The 20,788-nt window shown below is 50.6% G+C and overlaps 1 pseudogene; it reads right to left on the bottom strand.

Moving 5' to 3' along the window:
- Positions 1 to 8,119: 8,119 nt before the first annotated feature.
- Positions 8,120 to 20,142, bottom strand: LOC133357763 (sodium/bile acid cotransporter 4-like; annotated as a pseudogene).
- Positions 20,143 to 20,788: the final 646 nt, after the last annotated feature.

Below are 20,788 nucleotides of genomic sequence, written 5' to 3'. Positions count from 1 at the left end.
TGTCATTGTAGTGCGTATTTAATGTGGCGCTGCAACTCTGATGTCGTAGGAGAAAACATTTATTAAAAGTCTATTTAATTAAGTAGAACGTATTGTCTATCTATATATATAAAATCGTGCATGTCTGTCTGTCCGTCTGTGTGTGTGTGGATTTCGGACCATACGCAGTTTCATTGGACGGCGGTTGCCCCTGCCAACGGCTAGCCACGCCTTCGCCACTTTCATAGGCTCCGTAAATAATTAAATAATAGCCATTACACAGCATTGTTGGAGCGCTGAGGGGGGGGGGAAGGCACGCCACCCGTACCCTGCCTCTGCCGGCTGGACAATTTTGGCGAGGCCGCAGGCTCTGCACGCTACTAGGCCTCGACACCCACCACGCCACTCTGAGGTAAATTCATCAAAGTTTTTCCTACTCTTCACTCCACCCCCACCACAATGTGTGCAATTTATATTACTTTTAAACCCAACGCGCCAAAAATCGATTACTTAAATGTTCACTGTACAAATAGTCATTAAGCTGGGTCAGCGTACTGCCAGTCTATCATGTAGACTGTAGCCTGCTTATTAAGCTCGGTGAGCGTACTGCCACTCTATCATGTACACTCTAGCCTGCTTATGAAGCTAACTGCGTGTACTGGCAGTCTATAATGTGGACTGTAGCCTGCTTATTATAATCGATGTTCTTTGTACAAATAGTCATTAAGCTGGTTGAGCGACCCCAGTTCGATTCCAACTCACGCCCACCACCGCTGACGATTATTTGAAACGGACCTGGCCCTCCCCTACGTTCACTCAGCCTCAAACGCGTAACTGCTGTCGTGTGTGAACATCGTCACTGGGGAGACAAAGGCGGCCGGGCATCGTGGATCCAAGTCCCGGGCGAAGCCGGGTCATGTGTATGTGTGTATGTGTTTATGTGTATGTCTGTGTGTCTCTATGTATGTGTGTATGTATGTGTGTGTATGTATGTGGGTTTTTTTCTATGTCTTTATGTGTATGTCTGCGTGTCTGTATGTATGTGTGTATGTGCTTGTGTGTATGTATGTGTGTGTCTATGTATGTGTGTGTATGTCATTCTGTGTATGTATGTGTGTATATGTATGTGTGTTATGTGTCTGTCTGTGTGTCTGCATGTATGTGTGTGTGTATTGTGTATGTGTTTGTATGTGTTTGTGTGTTTACGCTCGCATTACACAAATGTTTTGCAGGTCTAAGGCGTTCCTCGCGCAGCATTGCCGCTTTATTATTTCAGTCGTTTACTGCCGTACGCACCCTGAAAGTCGTGTGTGTCTGCAGCAAGCGCGTGTATGTGTACCTATGGACGCGCGCGCGTGTGTTGTGTAGGGGGAACGGTCGTGTAGTGCTTAGCGTGCTGCCTGTGTCTGTGTGTGTGTGTCTGTGTGTGTGTGTCTGTGTGTGTGCGTGTGTGTGTGTCTGTGTGTGTGCGTGTGTGGTGTGTGGGGAGCGGTAGTGTAGTGGTTAGCGTGCTGTCTGTGTGTGTGTGTGTCTCTGTCTGTGTGTGTCTGCGTGTGTCTGTGTGTGTGTCTGTGTGTGTGTCTGTGCGTGTGTGGTGTGTGAGGAGCGGTGGGTGTAGTGCTTAACGCTACGCTGCGCTACTAACCCGGCGAACCCAGTTCCATTCCCGCTCACGGCCACCACCGGTGACCATTATTTGAACCTCCCCTAGGTCGACTCTGCCTCAAACGAGTAACTGCTGTGGCGTATTGACATCGCCACTGGGGAGACAAAGGCGGCCGGCCGTGGTGGATATAAGTCCCGGGCGAAGCCGGGTAGTACAGCTAGTATTTATTTAAAGTTGCGCATTTTGATGTGACGTCACATTTCTAACCCCCCCCCTCCCTCATCGTCACACATCGTCACAAATGTCTGACCCACCCCCTACGTGCGTGACGTCATTTATGGACGGCCCCATACCTAAACACGTGAATATTATTAATCCTTGATCAATCCTGATTTGAAGCTTTCGTGACTGCATCAATCCATACTCTTTGATTCTTTCGGTAAAGTCACGTTGGGTATAAAAATAAATAAAAATAAAAAATAAAAAATCACGACGTTTCGAACGCAACACAAGCGGATCGAAACATCGTGATTTTGTATTTTATTTTGTTTTATTTTGTATTTTATTATTTTATTTTTCTACCCACGTGACTTCCCCGAAACAACCAAAGGTTACGCAATCCTTGCTCGTTTCTGCGCGGATTAAATATCGGCCGTTCTTTCGGATTCGTGAGAGGGGGGGGGGTGCGTCAAGCGAACGTACACAAGTGGGGGGCACAGGGAGGGAGGGGGGTGTAAAAGGTTCGCGTGTCTACAGGGAAGGGGTCAAGTTTTCACAGATTTGTACTCAATGAGATGGGGCCCAACTCACGACTCAAATCGTAGCGTTGTTGTTGTTATTGTTGTTGTTATTGTTGTTGTTGTAAATTCTAGATTTGAAGCTTTCGTGACTGCAAGGATTCATATTCTTAGGTTTTTTTCGGTAAAGTCACGTAGGTAAAAAAATAAAATTAATAAAAGTAAAATAAAAATAAAATAAAAATCACGACGTTTCAGAGGCAACACAAGCTTCCGTATTCTTAGGTTTTTTCGGTAAAGTCACGTAGGTAAAAAATTTAAAAATAATAAAAGTAAAATTAAAATAAAATTAAAATCACGACGTTTCGGAGGCAACACAAGCTTCCGTCTTCAGGTGGAACCGTCACAGCCACGACAGCTGTATCAAGTAAACGAGAGATTACAAGAGCTACCACTCCGTATATATAATGGTTGAGGGGGGAAGGGCCAGGAACGGCACACTTTTTATTAATATGGTAAGGTGAGGCTTAAGACTAAGAATAGACTGCATAACAAAAGACTGAGCCTTTGTTATGGAGAGGTGCGATTTGTGACTAACGCCTAGCCTCCATAACAAAAGCTGCAAATGAGACCGAGCCTCTGCCATGTAGATGGTGTGCTGCTCGGTCGATATCGTCGTCATCGTCATCCTCGTCGCAACGTTCTGACCCCCGTGACCCCTTTAGCGGGCTACATCTGTCACAAAGAGCTTCATAGCTCATCGGATTCCTCCTGCAGAATAAACACGATGTGTGTCCTGACGATTCTGATGATCCTGCGAGGTCATCGCCAGCTATCCAGCGCGCTGGGAGATCGTCGCTAGCGTACGTACGCTACAGGACTCTGTGCGTGCCTAACGCACAGGGGAAGCTGCTACTGGGGGTGCCCATAGGCTAGACCGCGTCTGTGAAACCTCAGCGTCACCACCCCCCCCCCCCCCAAGTTCTAGCATGTGTCAATCGCAGGGAACGATTCGAATCGATGTGCGGCACGAGCTTATTACACGTTACATATATTATTGTTTTAGTTTAAATACATGACATCATAAATAGAACGTAAACATTGTTTTTTTTCTCTTCTTCCGTAAACAACACGAGCGGATGCATCAACACGACAAAGCCAACGCAAGCATTGTACAACTCGCAAACATGGCCATCGCTTACACCTCATTTGCCAGTAAAAATAAATATGATAATTGGTTTTTTTTACCCTTTTATCTGGCAACAAAACTGACACCTTTTTTACGAGGTGTCATGTTTGCAAAGACCACAATACCTGCAGTCGTAATGCGAGAATAATAAAAACTCAGGCCAAAATGTCGCCAGCAAAATAAATTTGACATCTTCAGCATTCCCCCCCCCGTGCTCGTATATACAGTACACAGCCCCTCCCCTCCATATACCACCCCCACAGCCCCTCCCCTCTTAATACTGTACAGAGACTCCTCTACTTACGAACTAGTTAGGTGCCAGAGGTACTCAATTTTGACTTCAAACTTTCGCGACTGCAGGAATTCATATTCTTTGGTTCTTTCGGTAAAGCAGAGGTCGCAAACAGGTTTTGATTCCTTACCCGTACCCGGCCACACCAGGGTCGCAAACGGGTACCCGTACCCGGCCATACCCGTACCCGACCGGGTACAGGTAGGGTACGGGTATCGGGTACTTGATTGCGACCTCTGGGATGAAGCCATGTTGCAGGCGCGGGTGGGTTGATTCTAGGAACTTGAATTGTGAGAAGAGACAAGACTTCGGGAAATGAGTGACAAACGGTTACTCACCGGTGACTCACGGCCTACCCGTACCCGTACCCGGCCGCACCAGGGTCGCAAACGGCTACCCGTACCCGGCCGGGTACAGGTAGCCGGGTATCGGGTAGGGTACGGGTATCGGGTACCCGGTTGTGACCTCTGTGGTAAAGTCACGGAAATAGAAGAAGAAAAATAATAATAAAATGCATAAAAATAATAAAACAATAAATAGAAACTACGACGTTTCCATCGCAACACAAGCTGTCGTCATCAGGAAAACGGGGTTATAGCCTCTAAAGGCAAACTGTTTATAGAGGTTTAAAATGCGCGTAGCCCAAGTATCAGCAGCATGGGCGGGGCAGCTGATGTTTAAGTAAGCGATGGGAAACGGCGGCATTGGTGGTGGGTTTCCACCAATGAAAGGGCTGCCAGGTAATCATTGCACCTCGCTTTACACACCCACACTGTTGACGGTGGAGATTGCTGCTCGTGGTGATGGTAGTCGTGGGTAATGATGGTACAGTAAAGGGCTACTGCTAGTGGTGAGTTTGTACCCATCTTCTCGGTTGACATTGTGTCTATGTCTATACATGGATGGATTCATAAATGAATCTTTGTTGATGGCCAGTGGGTTTGCAAAGTACATTCGTCTTAGAGAAATCAATTTCGTGTGAGCCAGCTGCATTAATGTAGCCCTTAAGGGTTTGGGACACATCGCAGCAGACGTGACAAGATCTGAAATCGCTGCAAATATCAAAAGCGCTAAGATACCAGTCAGCAACATCAGTAAGGATGAGCGTTTTGAGTTATATCAATTGAAAAAGAGGGATGATATCGTCATCCTCTCAGCCGACAAGGGCAATGCCACGGTCATCATGGACAAAACCGTGTACAACAACAACATTCAGGACCTACTCAATGATGGTAGCTACACAAACATTGAAAGAGATCCATCCCACCAACAACTTCGTTACAAAAACGAATAGTATCATCACTGATTCAGCTTCATTAATTGAACAGACCAAACGGTTTTCCTTAAAACCTTCTGTTGCGAGACCACCCAGATTATATGGCTTACCAAAAATCCATAAAGAAGGGGACACCCCTTCATCCCATCGTCTCCACCATTGGCTCACCCACCTACAAACTGGCCCGGTATCTGTCTGCGACCTTGCAACCATTCACTGGTAAGACCACCTCTTCTGTACTTAACTCAGCTCACCTGGTATCATCAATTAAGGACATCTCCCTGTCCCCAGGTGATTTGCTAGTCAGTTTCGATGTAGTTTATTTGTTCACCAAAGTTCCTGTGCCCGACACCATTGCAATCATTGAAGATTTGGTCCAACAAGGATTGAATGCTGATGTACCGGCTCCTGGTGAGACACTGCCTCACCAACACTTACTTCACCTGGAATGGAACATTCTACAAACAAACTGAAGGCACCCCAATGGGTTCTCCCGTATCTCCGGTTGTAGCCAAACGAAGGTACGCTCACCCTTACTGATTATACTGACTGGTAATTTAACGCTTTTGATATTTGCAGCGATTTCACGCGAAATTGATTTCTCTAAGACGAAAGTACTTTGCAAACCCACTGGCCATCAACAAAGATTCGTACTTGAAGTCATCCACATATACAGACAGACACAATTTCAACCGAGAAGATGGGTACAAACTCAGCAATCGCTGGAAGGACGTTATCAACCAGTTTAAGTCATAACTGGCTGTAATGTTTCCATTTTAAACCTGGCAGCCCTTTAATTGGTGGAAGCTCACCACCGCGACCATCACTGCCCACGACTACCATCAGCACTAGCAGCAATCTCCACCATCAACAGTGTGGGTGTGTAAAGCGAGGTGCAATGATTACCTGGCAGCCCTTTAATTGGTGGAAACTCACCACCTGTGCTGTCGTTACCATCTACTACCATCACTTACGTTAACATCAGCTGCCCCGCCCATGCTGCTGACACTTGGGCTACGCCAGAGGTCGCAACCGGGTCCCCGATACCCGTACCCTACCCGATACCCGGCTACCCGTACCCGGCCGGGTATGGGTACAGGTAGCCGTTTGCGACCCTGGTGCAGCTGGGTACGGGTACGGGTAGGCCGTGAGTCACTGGTGAGTAACCGTTTGTCACTCATTTCGGGTAGGGTACGGGTAGGGAACGGGTACCCGTACCCGGCCGGGTACGGGTAGCCGGGTAAGGAATCAAAACCCGTTTGCGACCTCTGGGCTACGCCCATTTTAAACCTCTATAAACAGTTTGCTATAACCCCCCGTTTCCTGATGACGATCGCTTGTGTTGCGATCAAAACGTAATTTTTTAAAATTAACTTTATTATTATTTTTCTATCTCCGTGACTTTACCGAAAGAACCAAATAATATGAATCCAGAGGTACTGTTCGTAAGTCGAGTTGTAAGTCCAAATTTACTACCCGTCGATTCCAAACATGTTGTATGGTGTGTACACTAAACACGGGGAATTGCTTTAAAAGTTGTCTAATCTCCTGTAGATATCACTGGTTCTTCACGTTCTGTAGATGTCACTGGTTCTTCACGTTCCGTAGATGTACATGTCACTGGTTCTTCATGTTCTGCAGATGTAGATGCCACTGGTTCTTCACGTTCTGTAGATGTAGATGCCACTGGTTCTTCACGTTCTGCAGATGTAGATGCCACTGCTTCTTCACGTTCTGCAGATGTAGATGTCACTGGTTCTTCACGTTCTGCAGATGTAGATGTCACTGCTTCTTCACGTTCTGTAGATGTAGATGCCACTGGTTCTTCACGTTCTGCAGATGTAGATGCCACTGGTTCTGCAGATGTAGATGTCACTGGTTCTGCAGATGTAGATGCCACTGGTTCTGCAGATGTAGATGCCACTGGTTCTGCAGATGTAGATGCCACTGGTTCTGCAGATGTAGATGCCACTGGTTCTGCAGATGTAGATGCCACTGGTTCTGCAGATGTAGATGCCAGTGGTTCTTCACGTTCTGCAGATGCCACCACCGCCATCAATCGCGCGGCGGTTGTACTTATGACTCTCGGTCCCAGCAGGCAACTGGCCAATACGGAACAGCTTCGTTCGTATCTCTAAAGTCCGTAAGTCGAATGTTCGTAACTAGAGGAGCCCCCGTATACCACCCCCCCCCCACAGCCCCTCCCCTCAGTCCCCCACAGCCCCTGCCGCTACAATACCCCCCCCCCACCACAGCCTCTCCCGACCCCCCTTGATAAATTACCCGCCCCTCCCCACAGCCCCTCCCCTCGGTCTCTCACAGCCGCATCATTTCCAGTGGAGCGCGAGACACCCCCCACACCCCGCCCTCCACCCTCCACCCCCCGGGGTTTCGTATCTCGCGCGCGATCGCCTTGCGCATGCGCAGACGGCGGCTGGCGACATCGCCCGGCCTGGAGCCTCGGGCCTTGTCTCGTGTGCCCAGCCTAGGCCTAGTAGGCCCAGCCAAGGCTCTCGTGGGCCCAGCCTAGGCCTAGTAGGCCCAGCCTAGGCCTAGTAGGTCCAGCCAAGGCCTCGTCACCCACCTACTCTGCTCACTCACAAAGACAAAGATCCCCCCCCCCCGACTGTATAGCCTAAACAGACTGTTGGGGCAAGTGCTGTTAGCCAGCACACCCGGCCCGCCTGTCTCCCCAGCAGCGATGTTTGCTACACACCGCACCAGGTGTACTCATTTTGTGGCCGAGTCGACCTAGAGGGGAGAGGCCCAGGACTGGTTCAGATAATGGTCACCAGTGGTGGTGGTGGCCGTGGGTGGGAATCGAATTCGGGACACCCCCAGGGGTACGTAGTGCTAACCCGCTTACCGCTCACCCGCTCGCCCACCCACTTGCCCACCTGCCCGCTCGCCCACCCGATCGCCCGCCCACCCGCCCGCCCACCCGCTCGCCCACCCGCTCGCCCACCCGCTCGCCCACACGCTCGCTCGCTCGCCCACCCACCCGCCCATCCGCCCGCTCGCCCACCCACTCGCCACCCACTCACACGTACGTGGACCTCACAGCATCGTCGCCCGCGTCGCCCACGGGACCCGCGTGCCTCTCCTTGGCATCCACCGATCCGTAGGTGGCCTCCCTGGGCAGCCCCCCGTCGTCCTCCTTGAGCTTCCGGTACGTGATGTCCGAACCCCCCTCGTCGTCGTCATCGTCGCCGCCGTCGCCCGCGACCCGGCCTCCCGCGGCCCGCTGCCTGGCCCTCCGCACGCGGTAGGCGACGATGAAGAGGCCGGCCTCGGCCGCCTGGAAGAGGGCGTAGAGGAGCGGGAAGAGGAAGATGGCGCCGATGGCCTCCGGGTGGAAGGTCAGCTTGAGGATGGCGGTGCAACAGCTGGACGTTCTGGCATCCCGTCTCCATCGAGATGGTGCGACACAGCGAGGGGGGCAGGCGGCAGAGCCTGGCGAGGCCGAAGCCGATGCCGTAGCCGACGAGGGGCATGAGGACCGCGACGAGGTAGACGGTGGCGGGCAGCTGGCCCATGAGGTCGGGGCCAGCAGGGAGCCGGTGAGGATGAAGAGGACGCCGAGAATGGGCAGTAGCAGCCACACGGACACCTGGGGGGGAGGGTGGGGTTCACGTCGTCGTCAAGATGATAACGACAATGACGACGATGATGATTGGTCATCGTGGTTGTTGTTGTTGTTGACCTACGTCTCTGCTTTATTGACCTGGTTAAGGGACTATGATACCATCAGTAGGCCTGGGCTCTGGGTTGTTCTTCGTGCTTTCGGAGTCCCTGACCTCTCTGCTCACGATCATCATTAAGGTCCTTCATGATGGTGAGCGGGCCCGAGTAATGCTACGTGGCCGAGAGTCTGAGCAATTCCCTGTTCACCTTGGGGGTGCGACAGGGATGTCTTACATTATTTAACATCATTTTGACCACGTAGTTCGTGAAGCCTTCAATAGCTGTACCGGAGGAATTTCCATCTGGTACAGATACAATGGGAGGCTTATCGATACCCGGATGCGGTCAAAGGATGGCTCCCTATTGGTCAACCACGTTATGTATGCCGATGATCTGGTGATTGCTGCTCACTCAGAGGAGGAGTCGGAGGTGCTGCTGCTGAACCTGGAGCTTGCCACTAAGAGGTGAGGCCTTACCATCAGCCCCACCAAAACTAAGCACCTGCCTGAGTATTTTGTACCATAGTACACTCCACCCCCTCAACTCCCCATTGGTGATGGAGCAGTTATGGAGTGGAGAGTTTCCCATACCTGGGCAGAATGCTTATGACCAGCTCTGGTTTGACAGCAGAAGTGTCACTCCAATTCAGTCGGGCAGCAATGTTTTTTCATCGGCTGCACAATGCTGTGTGGGAAGCTACCTGGTCTGTCGCTCCGCACGAAGCTTCGGGTCTTCTCGGCCACAGTCATTCCCTCCCTTCTCTACGCTTGTGAAAGTCGACCCCTCTAATCTGCGCCGATTATAAACATTCAGGCTGGCATGCTTACGATCCATTCTGGGTTTAACCAAGGCTAGATTGTGTGAGGAGCTCATAAATCCATGAAAGATCTCGGTAAGCTCCTCCGGCAGGCAAGGCTGCGTTGGCTGTGTCACGTAGCCCGTATGCCCAGCCACGCCATGGGTTGGAGAAGTGATGGAGTGATGTGGTACAGGAGGATGTGGAGCTGAGTGGACTTGCCAACGACTGGTACCAGCGGTGTCAAGATCGGCCTCTGTGGAGGAGGCTCGTGAAGGACGCTGCTACTGGGCAGTTGGAGGCAGTCGCCCTCCAGCAACAACGGAGGGCGGAGGAGTGACGCTCACAATAACGAGCGGAGCGCCGGGCGGCTAAAACACAGCGAGTTGGCACAGTAGGGGGCACAGCTGGTGGTGCATCTACCGGTCATCTCAAGTCAGCCAACCCATGGCACCTGCTGGGTCTGTCCCGTGATCTCCTCTCAGCAGCGAGCTTTCGACAACTTCACGTGGCCTCAAAGTGCACCTGGCCTGGCCCAGCCGCCGTGGTGACGTCACCGTCACTTAGTATTGGTATTAAGTTAGTAAGGTGTTGTGTGTTAGTAAGGCGTTGTATGTTAGGAAGGTGTATGTCGGTAAGGCGTTGCGTGTTAGTTAGGCGTTGCGTGTTGGCAAGGCATCACGTGTTGTTAGTAAGGCGTTGTACTCTCTCTCCATTGCACCCCCCTCCCCCGCCCTTCTCTCTCTGTCGGCCTGTCAGGCCTGGTCAGGCCTGTCCAGCCTGGACAGGCTTGTCCAGGCTGGTCAGGCCTCTCCTGCCTGGACAGGCCTCTCCTGCCTGGACAGGCCTGGTCAGGTCTAGTCAGGCCTGTCCAGCCTGGTCAGGCCTCTCCAGCCTGGTCAGGCCTATGCAGGTCGAGTCAGGCCTAGTCAGGCCTGGTCAGCCTGGTCAGGCCTTGTCAGCCCTGTCCGGCCTGGTCCGGCCTGTGCTGTCCACCTTGAGGATGACGTCTGCGGCGCCCGGTGCGCGATGTCGCAGCACAGCGCCGGCGGCGAGCGGCACCAGCGTGCCGCAGAGCGTGAGCGCGATGGCGCCGAGGGCAGCATCTGCACGACGGGCGTGTCGAGCCAGTGGCGGCTGTAGACCCAGAGGCACAGCGGCATCAGCGGCAGCGCCAGCAGAGCCGACGAGGCCGTCATGATGATGCTGAGTGGGGGGTGGGGGGTTGGGGGGGGAGAAACTCAGGGAGATACACAGAGACTCATAGAGATACAGAGAGACTCATTGAGATACACAGAGATCCAGAGGACTCATGGAGACACACGGATACTCATAGAGATACACAGAGATACACAAAGACTCATAGAGATATTCATAGACCCATAGAGACACACAGAGACTCATAGAGATACACAGAGACTCATAAGACACATAGAGACTCATAGAGATATACAGAGACTCATAGAGATACACAGAGACTCAGGGAGATACACAGAGACTCGTAGAGACACACAGAGACTCATAGAGATACACAGAGACGCATAGAGATACATAGAGATACACAGCCACTTATAGAGACACACAAAGACTCATAGAGACACACAGAGACTCATAGAGATACACAGAGACTCATAGAGATACACAGACTCATAGAGACTCAGAGACTCATAGAGACACACAGAGACTCATAGAGATACACATAGACTCATAGAGATACACATAGACACACAGAGACTTATAGAGATACACGGAGACTCATAGAGATACACAGACTCAGAGATACACAGAGACTCATAGAGACACACAGAGACTCATAGAGACACACAGAGACTCATAGAGATACACAGAGACTCGGAGAGATACACAGAGACTCATAGAGATACACAGAGATCCAGAGGACTCATAGAGACTCATAGAGATACACAGAGACTCATAGCACAGAGACTCATAGAGACACACAGAGACTCATAGAGATACACAGAGACTCAGAGATACACAGAGACTCATAGAGATACACAGAGACTCAGAGATACACAGAGACTCATAGATATGCACAGAGACCCATGGAGATACACAGACTCATAGAGATACACAGAGACTCATAGAGATACATAGAGATACACAGAGACTCATAGAGATACACAGAGACTCATAGAGATACACAGAGACTCAAAGAGACACACAGAGATCCAGAGACTCATAGAGATACAGAGACCCATGGAGATACACAGAGACTCGTAGAGATACACAGAGACTCGTAGAGATACATAGAGACTCATAGAGACACACAGAGACCCATGGAGATACACAGAGACTCAGAGACACACAGAGACTCAGAGATACATAGAGACGCATAGAGATAGACTCAGAGATACATAGAAGAGATACACAGAGACTCGTAGAGACACACAGAGACTCAGGGAGATACACAAAGACCAGAGACTCATAGAGATACACCGAGACTCATAGAGATACATAGAGATACACAGATACTCGTTGAGATACACAGAGATCCAGAGACTCATAGAGACACACAGAGACTCATAGAGATACACAGAGACTCAGAGACACACAGAGACTCATAGAGATACATAGAGACTCAGGGAGATACACAGAGACTCATAGAGACACATAGAGACTCATAGAGATACACAGAGACTCAGAGACACACAGAGACTCGTAGAGATACACAGAGACTCATAGAGATACACAGAGACTCATAGCGATACACAGAGACTCATAGAGATACAGAGATATACACCGCCACTTATAGAGACACACAAAGACTCATAGAGACACACAGAGACTCATAGAGACACACAGAGACTCATAGAGATACACAGAGACTCATAGAGATACACAGAGATACACAGAGACTCATAGAGATACACAGACTCAGAGATACACAGAGACTCATAGAGATACACAGAGACTCATAGAGACACACAGAGACGCATAGAGATACACAGAGACTCGGGGAGATACACAGACTCGGGGAGATACACAAAGACTTGTAGAGAAACACAGAGACTCAGAGAGATACACAGAGACTCGTAGAGATACACAGAGACTCATAGAGATACACAGAGACTCATAGAGACACACAGAGACTCATAGAGACACACAGAAGAGATACACAGAGACTCGTAGAGATACACAGAGACTCATAGAGATACACAGAGACTCATAGAGATACACAGAGACTCGTAGAGATACACAGAGACTCGTAGAGATACACAGAGACTCATAGAGAGATACACATACACCAGAGACTCCATAGAGATACATAGAGACCCTGGAGATACACATCATCACATCATCACATCACCATCATCACCACCATCACCACATCACCATCATCACCACCATCACATCATCACATCCACCATCATCACCACCATCATCACCATCATCACATCACCATCATCACACCATCACCACATCACCATCATCACCACCATCACACCATCATCATCACCACCATCACATCACCACATCACCATCATCACCACCATCATCATCATCACCATCATCACATCACCATCATCACCACCATCACCACATCACCATCATCACCACCCATCACCATCATCACATCACCATCATCACCACCATCATCATCTTCACCATCACCATCATCACATCACCATCATCACCACCATCACCACATCACCATCATCACCACCATCACCACCATCATCATCATCATCACCATCATCACCATCATCACATCACCATCATCACCACCATCATCATCTTCACCAACATCATCACCATCATCACAGCACCATCATCACCACCATCATCATCATTATCACATCACCATCATCACCATCATCATCACCATCATCATCATCACATCACATCATCACCACCACCATCATCATCACACACATCATCACACTCACCATCACCACACACATCACCATCATCACCATCATCACACACATCACCATCATCACACACATCACCATCAACATCATCACCACCATCATCATCACCACCATCACCACACACATCACCATCATCATCACCATCACCACACACATCACCATCATCATCACACACATCACCACCATCATCACACACATCATCACATCACCATCATCACATCATCATCACACACATCATCACATCATCACCATCATCACCATCATCACATCATCATCACCATCATCACATCATCATCACATCACCATCATCATCACCATCACCACACACACCACACACATCATCATCATCACCATCATCACACACTGGTCCCTGCTTAGACGAAGTAACCGGGATGAGTGAGAGAGAGACAGAGAGACACGGGGGGGGGGGTCTCTGTGATGCGCGTGTTGTGTTTAGCACGGAGCAAGCACAGAGACAACGGCAACAGCGACGAGGAGATAATAAAGCTTCTTGTTGACGGACAGCTCTGTGGGTTTGAACACACACACACACACACGTGTACACACACACACGTGTACACACACACACACGTGTACACACGCACACATACACACGTGTACACACACACACATACACACACACACCGTGTACACACACACATACACGTGTACACACGCACCACACAACGTGTACACACACACACGTGTACACACACACACGTGTACACATACACACACGTGTACACACACGTGTACGCACGCACGCACACGTGTACACACACACACGTGTACACACACACACACGTGTACACACACACACGTGTACACACACGTGTACGCACACACACACGCGTGTACACACACACGTGTACGCACACACACACACGTGTACGCACGCACACACACGTGTACACACACGTGTACACACATGTGTACGCACACACACACACGTGTACACACACACGTGTACGCACACACACACACGTGTACGTGTACACACACGTGTACACACACACGTGTACTCACGCACACACACGTGTACGCACGCACACACACGTGTACGCACACGCACACACACGTGTACGTGTACACACGCACACACACGTGTACGCACGCACACACACGTGTACGTGTACACACGCACACACACGTGTACGCACGCACACACACGTGTACGTGTACACACGCACACACACGTGTACGCACGCACACACACGTGTATGCACACGCACACACGCGTGTACGCACACGCACACACGCGTGTACGCACACGCACACACACGTGTACGCACGCACACACACGTGTACGCACGCACACACACGTGTACGCACGCGCGTGTGTGCGTGTGTTGAACTTCTTTCGCACCGTACGTAGCCAACCGTGCTAATCTGTGAGTCTCAGTGGGTCTCTGTGGGTCTCTGTGGGTCTGAGTCTCTGTGGGTCTCTGTGGGTCTGAGTCTCTGTGGGTCTCTGTGGGTCTCGGTGGGTCTCTGTGGGTCTCTGTGGGTCTGAGTCTCTGTGGGTCTCTATGGGTCTGAGTCTCTGTGGGTCTCTGTGGGTCTGAGTCTCTGTGGGTCTCTATGGGTCTGAGTCTCTGTGGGTCTCTGTGGGTCTGAGTCTCTGTGGGTCTCTATGGGTCCTGTGTCTATGTGGGTCTCTGTGGGTCTGAGTCTCTGTGGGTCTCTATGGGTCTGAGTCTCTGTGGGTCTCTGTGGGTCTGAGTCTCTGTGGGTCTCTATGGGTCTGAGTCTCTGTGGGTCTCTGTGGGTCTGAGTCTCTGTGGGTCTCTATGGGTCTGTGTCTCTGTGGGTCTCTGTGGGTCTGAGTCTCTGTGAGTCTCTGTGGGTCTCTGTGAGTCTATGTGGGTCTCTGTGAGTCTCTATGGGTCTGAGTCTCTGTGAGTCTCTGTGGGTCTCTATGAGTCTGTGTCTCTGTGGGTCTCTGTGGGTCTCTGTGCCTCTCTGGGATGGACCGCAGGGACGATTATCTGAACCGGGTCCCGAGCCTCCCCTAGGTCGACTCAGCCTCAAAACGTTCATTATTTCCACCACGTAAGGGCCACTGTGCTGACTGTATTTATTAACTCGAAATTGTTGTTTCAGAAACGACCTGGCCAACAATTGATATCTCACTGACGTTGATTCGAAACACGGACGGGAGAAAAACCGGTGGGGACCCGGAGAAAAATCCACGCGGCTACGGAGAGAGAGAGAGACACGCAAACTCCAAAAATACAGCAGCAGGCGTCGTCAGGGTCGGGATCGAACCCACGACCTCCTGTACACCAGGCGAGGTAGTTAACATCTCCTAGCCACCGTGATGATGATGATGAGAGAGAGACACGCAAACTCCAAATATACAGCAGCAGGCGTCGTCAGGGTCGAGATCGAACCCACGACCTCCTGTAGACCAGGCGAGGTAGTCAACATCTCACCACGGAGAGAGAGAGACACGCAAACTCCAAATATACAGCAGCAGACGTCGTCAGGGTCGGGATCGAACCCACGACCTCCTGTAGACCAGGCGAGGTAGTTAACATCTCACCACGGGGAGAGAGAGACACACAACTCCAAATATACAGCAGCAGGCGTCAGGGTTGGGATCGAACCCACGACCTCCTGTAACCAGGCGAGGTAGTTAACATCTCCTAGCCACCGTGGTGATGATGAGAGAGAGACACGCAACTCCAAAAATACAGCAGCAGGCGTCGTCAGGGTCGGGATCGAACCCACGACCTCCTGTAGACCAGGCGAGGTAGTCAACATCTCCTCGCCACCGTTTCCAAAGTAGTCCTAGCCTATGATCGTGCCATGATAGATATTGTTTTAATCTGGAGGAAAAGAAACGTGAAGATTGATATTCTTAGGTTTTTTTCGGTAAAGTCACGTAGGTAAAAAATAAAAATTAGTAAAATTAAAATAAAATTAAAATCACTTGATACAGCTATCGTGCTGTGACGGTTCCACCTGAAGACGGAAGCTTGTGTTGCCTCCGAAACGTCGTGATTTTTATTTTATTTTTATTTTACTTTTATTCATTTTAATTTTTTACCTACGTGACTTTACCGAAAAAAACTAAGAATATGAATCCTTGCAGTCACGAAAGCTTCACATCTAGAATGTAACGCTTGCTTCAACTATCCTGTGCCCGAGTAACAGGAGACACATACGGAGGCTGGGTAGCGATACAAATATAAAGATCCCCCGTGTAGCCTGTAACAGACTGTTGGGGCAAGTGCTGTTAGCGAACACCTATGAAGGCCGGCACGGCACACGAGGGGGTGGGTGGGTGGCCAGCACCACGCCCGGCCGCCTTTGTCTCCCCAGTGACGATGTTTACTACACACCGTACCATGGCTACTCAATTGAGGCTGAGTCGATCTAGGGGAGGCCCGGGACCGGTTCAGATAATCGTCACCGGTGTTGGCCGTGAGCGGGAATCGAACTCGGGTCTCCAGGCTCGTGACGCAGCGTAGCACTAAACCGCTGCGCCACCGCTCCCCCCTCGCCGAGACAGAGACAAAGATCCCCCGTGTAGCCTTAACAGACTGTAGGGGCAAGTGCTGTTAGCGAGCACCTATGAAGGCCGGTACGGCACACGAGGGGGTGGGTGGCCAGCACCACGCCCGGCCGTCTTTGTCTCCCCCCCTATACACAACAAGACAAAGATCCCCCGGGTAGTCTGCGCAGACTGTTGGGGCAAGTGCTGTTAGCGAGTGGCAGCACCTATAAAGGCCGGCACGGCACACGAGGGGGTGGGTGGGTGGCCAGCACCCACGCCCGTCCGTCTTTGTCTCTCTCTCCCCCCCATCACCCCCATCACCCTGATGGAGACCCCCTGGCTCCGTGTCTACGCGTGCCACGCTCCTCTTGGTCGCTTAGATGAATCGTGGCGACTTCCGTGACAGAATTTCCATCGCGGTTCTCAGAATATCGGCACGAGAAGCAGGTCTTCAGACGATGCCGTCCTGGCGGAGATCACGACGATGATGATGATGATGTTGATGATGACGATGATGTTGATGATGATGTTGATGATGCTGATGATGTTGATGATGATGCTGATGATGATGTTGATGATGACGATGATGTTGATGATGATGTTGATGATGCTGATGATGTTGATGATGATGCTGATGATGATGTTGATGACGATGATGTTGATGATGATGATGTTGATGATGTTGATGACGATGATGTTGATGATGATGATGTTGATGACGATGATGATGTTGATGATGCTGATGATGTTGATGATGAGTTGATGACGATGATGTTGATGATGGCTGATGATGTTGATGATGATGATGTTGATGATGACGATGATGCTGATGATGATGTTGATGATGATGCTGATGACGATGATGATGATGTTGAGGACAATGATAATGATGATGTTGATGACGATGCTGATGATGATGTTGATGACGATGATGATGATGTTGATGATGCTGATGATGTTGATAACGATGATGCTGATGATGATGTTGATGATGATGATGTTGATGACGATGATGATGATGTTGATGACGATGATATTGATGATGATGACGATGTTGCTGATGATGATGTTGATGACGATGATGATGTTGATGACGATGTTGATGATGTTGATGTTGATGATGTTGATGATGATGATGTTGATGACGATGTTGATGACGATGTTGATAACGATGATGATGTTGATGATGATGATGCCGATGACGATGATGAGGTTGATGATGTTGATGATGATGATGACGATGATGACGATGCTGCTGCTGCTGATGATGATGATAATGATGCTGATGATGCTGCTGCTGATGATGATCATAATGATGCTGATGATGTTGCTGCTGATGATGATGCTGCTGCTACGTTATCGTCCAGTCGTGGGGAGTGGTGGTGCTGCGGTTAGCGCTACGCCGCGCTACGAACCCGGCGACCCGAGTTCGATTCCCGCTCACGGCCACCACCAACACCTGAACCGGTCCTGGGCCTCCCCTAGGTTGACTCAGCCTCAAATGAGTACCTGGTGCGGTGCGTAGTCAACATCGCTCCTCTCGCAACGTAATTGTATTGGAATTTCGAGAGCAGTTCATATTCTTACCATCTTTCCATTTCGCTCAGATTGAAATCGATGAGTGGAGTTTGAATTTTACGCTCGCCGCTTTTGAGACACTTCAGTATGAAGTACACTTCAGAATAAGTCATTTTTAAATAAAACACTTTTTTAAAACACGCTTCTATGAAATGTACTAGTAATGGAAGAACTCCACGACTCCAGGAAGTGGCCCCGAAGTTGCCACAACGTAAGGGGCCGTGGGCCAATTACAGCCAACGTCAGGTTTTCTTTGAGGTGCGTGCTCATCCATATCATCCATATCACCATCATCATGACACCTCACCATCTCATCATCATCCTCAATCATCATCCTTACAACCATCATCCATCCACCCATCACCACCATCGCCACCATCACCACCATCGCCACCATCATCACCACCAGCCCACTTGAGGTTCATGTCTGCAGGATCATCATCCCACCCCATCTCGCCACCACCATTCCATCATCACCACCACGATCTCATTCATCTCATCATCTCACCATCATCATCCTCAATCATCATCTTACAACCATCATCCCATTCACCCCATCGCCACCATCACCACCATCTCATTCATCTCATCCATCTCACCATCATCATGCCATCTCACCATCTCATCATCGTCATCCCAAATCATCATCCTTACAATCATCATCCCATCCACCCATCGCCACCATCATTCATATCATCATCTCATCATCATCCTCAATCATCATCCTACAAACCATCATCCCATCCACCCCATCACCACCATCACCACCATTACCACCGCCACCTCACCTGAGGTTCATATCTCCGTCGATGAACAGCGACATGATGTTGGACAGCGTCCCGCCGGGGCAGCATCCGCACACCAGCACCGCCACCGCGGCCGCCTCGCCCAGCGCGAACGCGTTGGCCATGGCGAACGCCACGAAATGCATCACCGCAAACTGCGCCAGGGCGGCGATGAGGACCCTGCGGGCCTCCGGAGGTGGTGGCTCAACTGGCCGAGCTCCACCGGTGCAGCCCATGCCCAGCATGGTGAAGGCCAGCACCACGGCCACGTACACGCTGATGATGGGGTTGAGCGGCGAGTCCCAGTATGGGCGACACGGTGGGGGCCCGTGGTGGCGGTGGCGGTGGCGATGGTGGAGAGTAGTCCACCTTCTCCGCCGTTGCCGTCGCTGCTAGCACGGGGGTGACGCGGTGGGGGGCGTGACCCCCAGCTCCAAACCTCCGTCCGTGATGTTCTCCAGGACGGAGTCCCACAGCCATGACGACGAGGAGTTGAGGAAGTCGATGGTGTTGTTGTGGTGGTGGTGGTGTTGTTGGTGTGTTGTGTTGGTGGTGGTGTTGTTGTTGGTGTTGTTGGTGGTGGAGTCGTCCAGCACGGCGCTGCTGAAGAAGGTGACGTTGGTGAAGTCCTCCCCGGACAGCTCCACCGTGAAGTTGTCCATGGCGCCCGCGAGCTCGACCCTACGACCGACCGTCGGACTCAGCTGACCGACCTTCTGACTGATCTTCTGACTCACCTAACCGACCTTCTGACTGATCTTCTGACTCACCTAACCGACCTTCTGACTGATCTTCTGACTGATCTTCTGACCGACCTGACCAACCTACTGACTGATCTTCTGACTGATCTTCTGACTCACCTAACCGACCTTCTGACTGATCTTCTGACTGATCTTCTGACTGACCTGACGACCTTCTGACTGATCTTCTGACTGATCTTCTGACCGACCTGACCAACCTACTGACTGATCTTCTGACTGATCTTCTGACTGACCTGACGACCTTCTGACTGATCTTCTGACTGATCTTCTGACTGACCTGACGACCTTCTGACTGATCTTCTGACTCACCTGACCGACCTACTGACGACCTTCTGACTGATCTTCTGAACTCACCTAACCGACCTTCTGACTGATCTTCTGACTGATCCTTCTGACTGACCTGACCGACCTACTGACTGATCTTCTGACTGATCTTCTGACTGACCTGACGGACCTTCTGACTGATCTTCTGACTCACCTAACCGACCTTCTGACTGATCTTCTGACTGATCTTCTGACTCATCACCTGACCGACCTACTGACTAATCTTCTGACTGACCTTTTGACTGACCTGATGGACCTACTGACTGATTCTGACTGACCCTCCGACTGTCCTTCTGACCGACCGCCCGTCCGGCTGACCGCCCGACTGACTGTCCGTCCGACTGTCCTTCTGACTGACCGTCTGTCCGGCTGACCGCCCGACTGAC

Source organism: Lethenteron reissneri, chromosome 59, assembly GCF_015708825.2.
Source record: "Lethenteron reissneri isolate LAM-NWPU_2019-01 chromosome 59, ASM1570882v1, whole genome shotgun sequence".
NCBI lineage: Eukaryota > Metazoa > Chordata > Hyperoartia > Petromyzontiformes > Petromyzontidae > Lethenteron > Lethenteron reissneri.
This window is presented reverse-complemented; position numbering and strand designations above follow the sequence as displayed.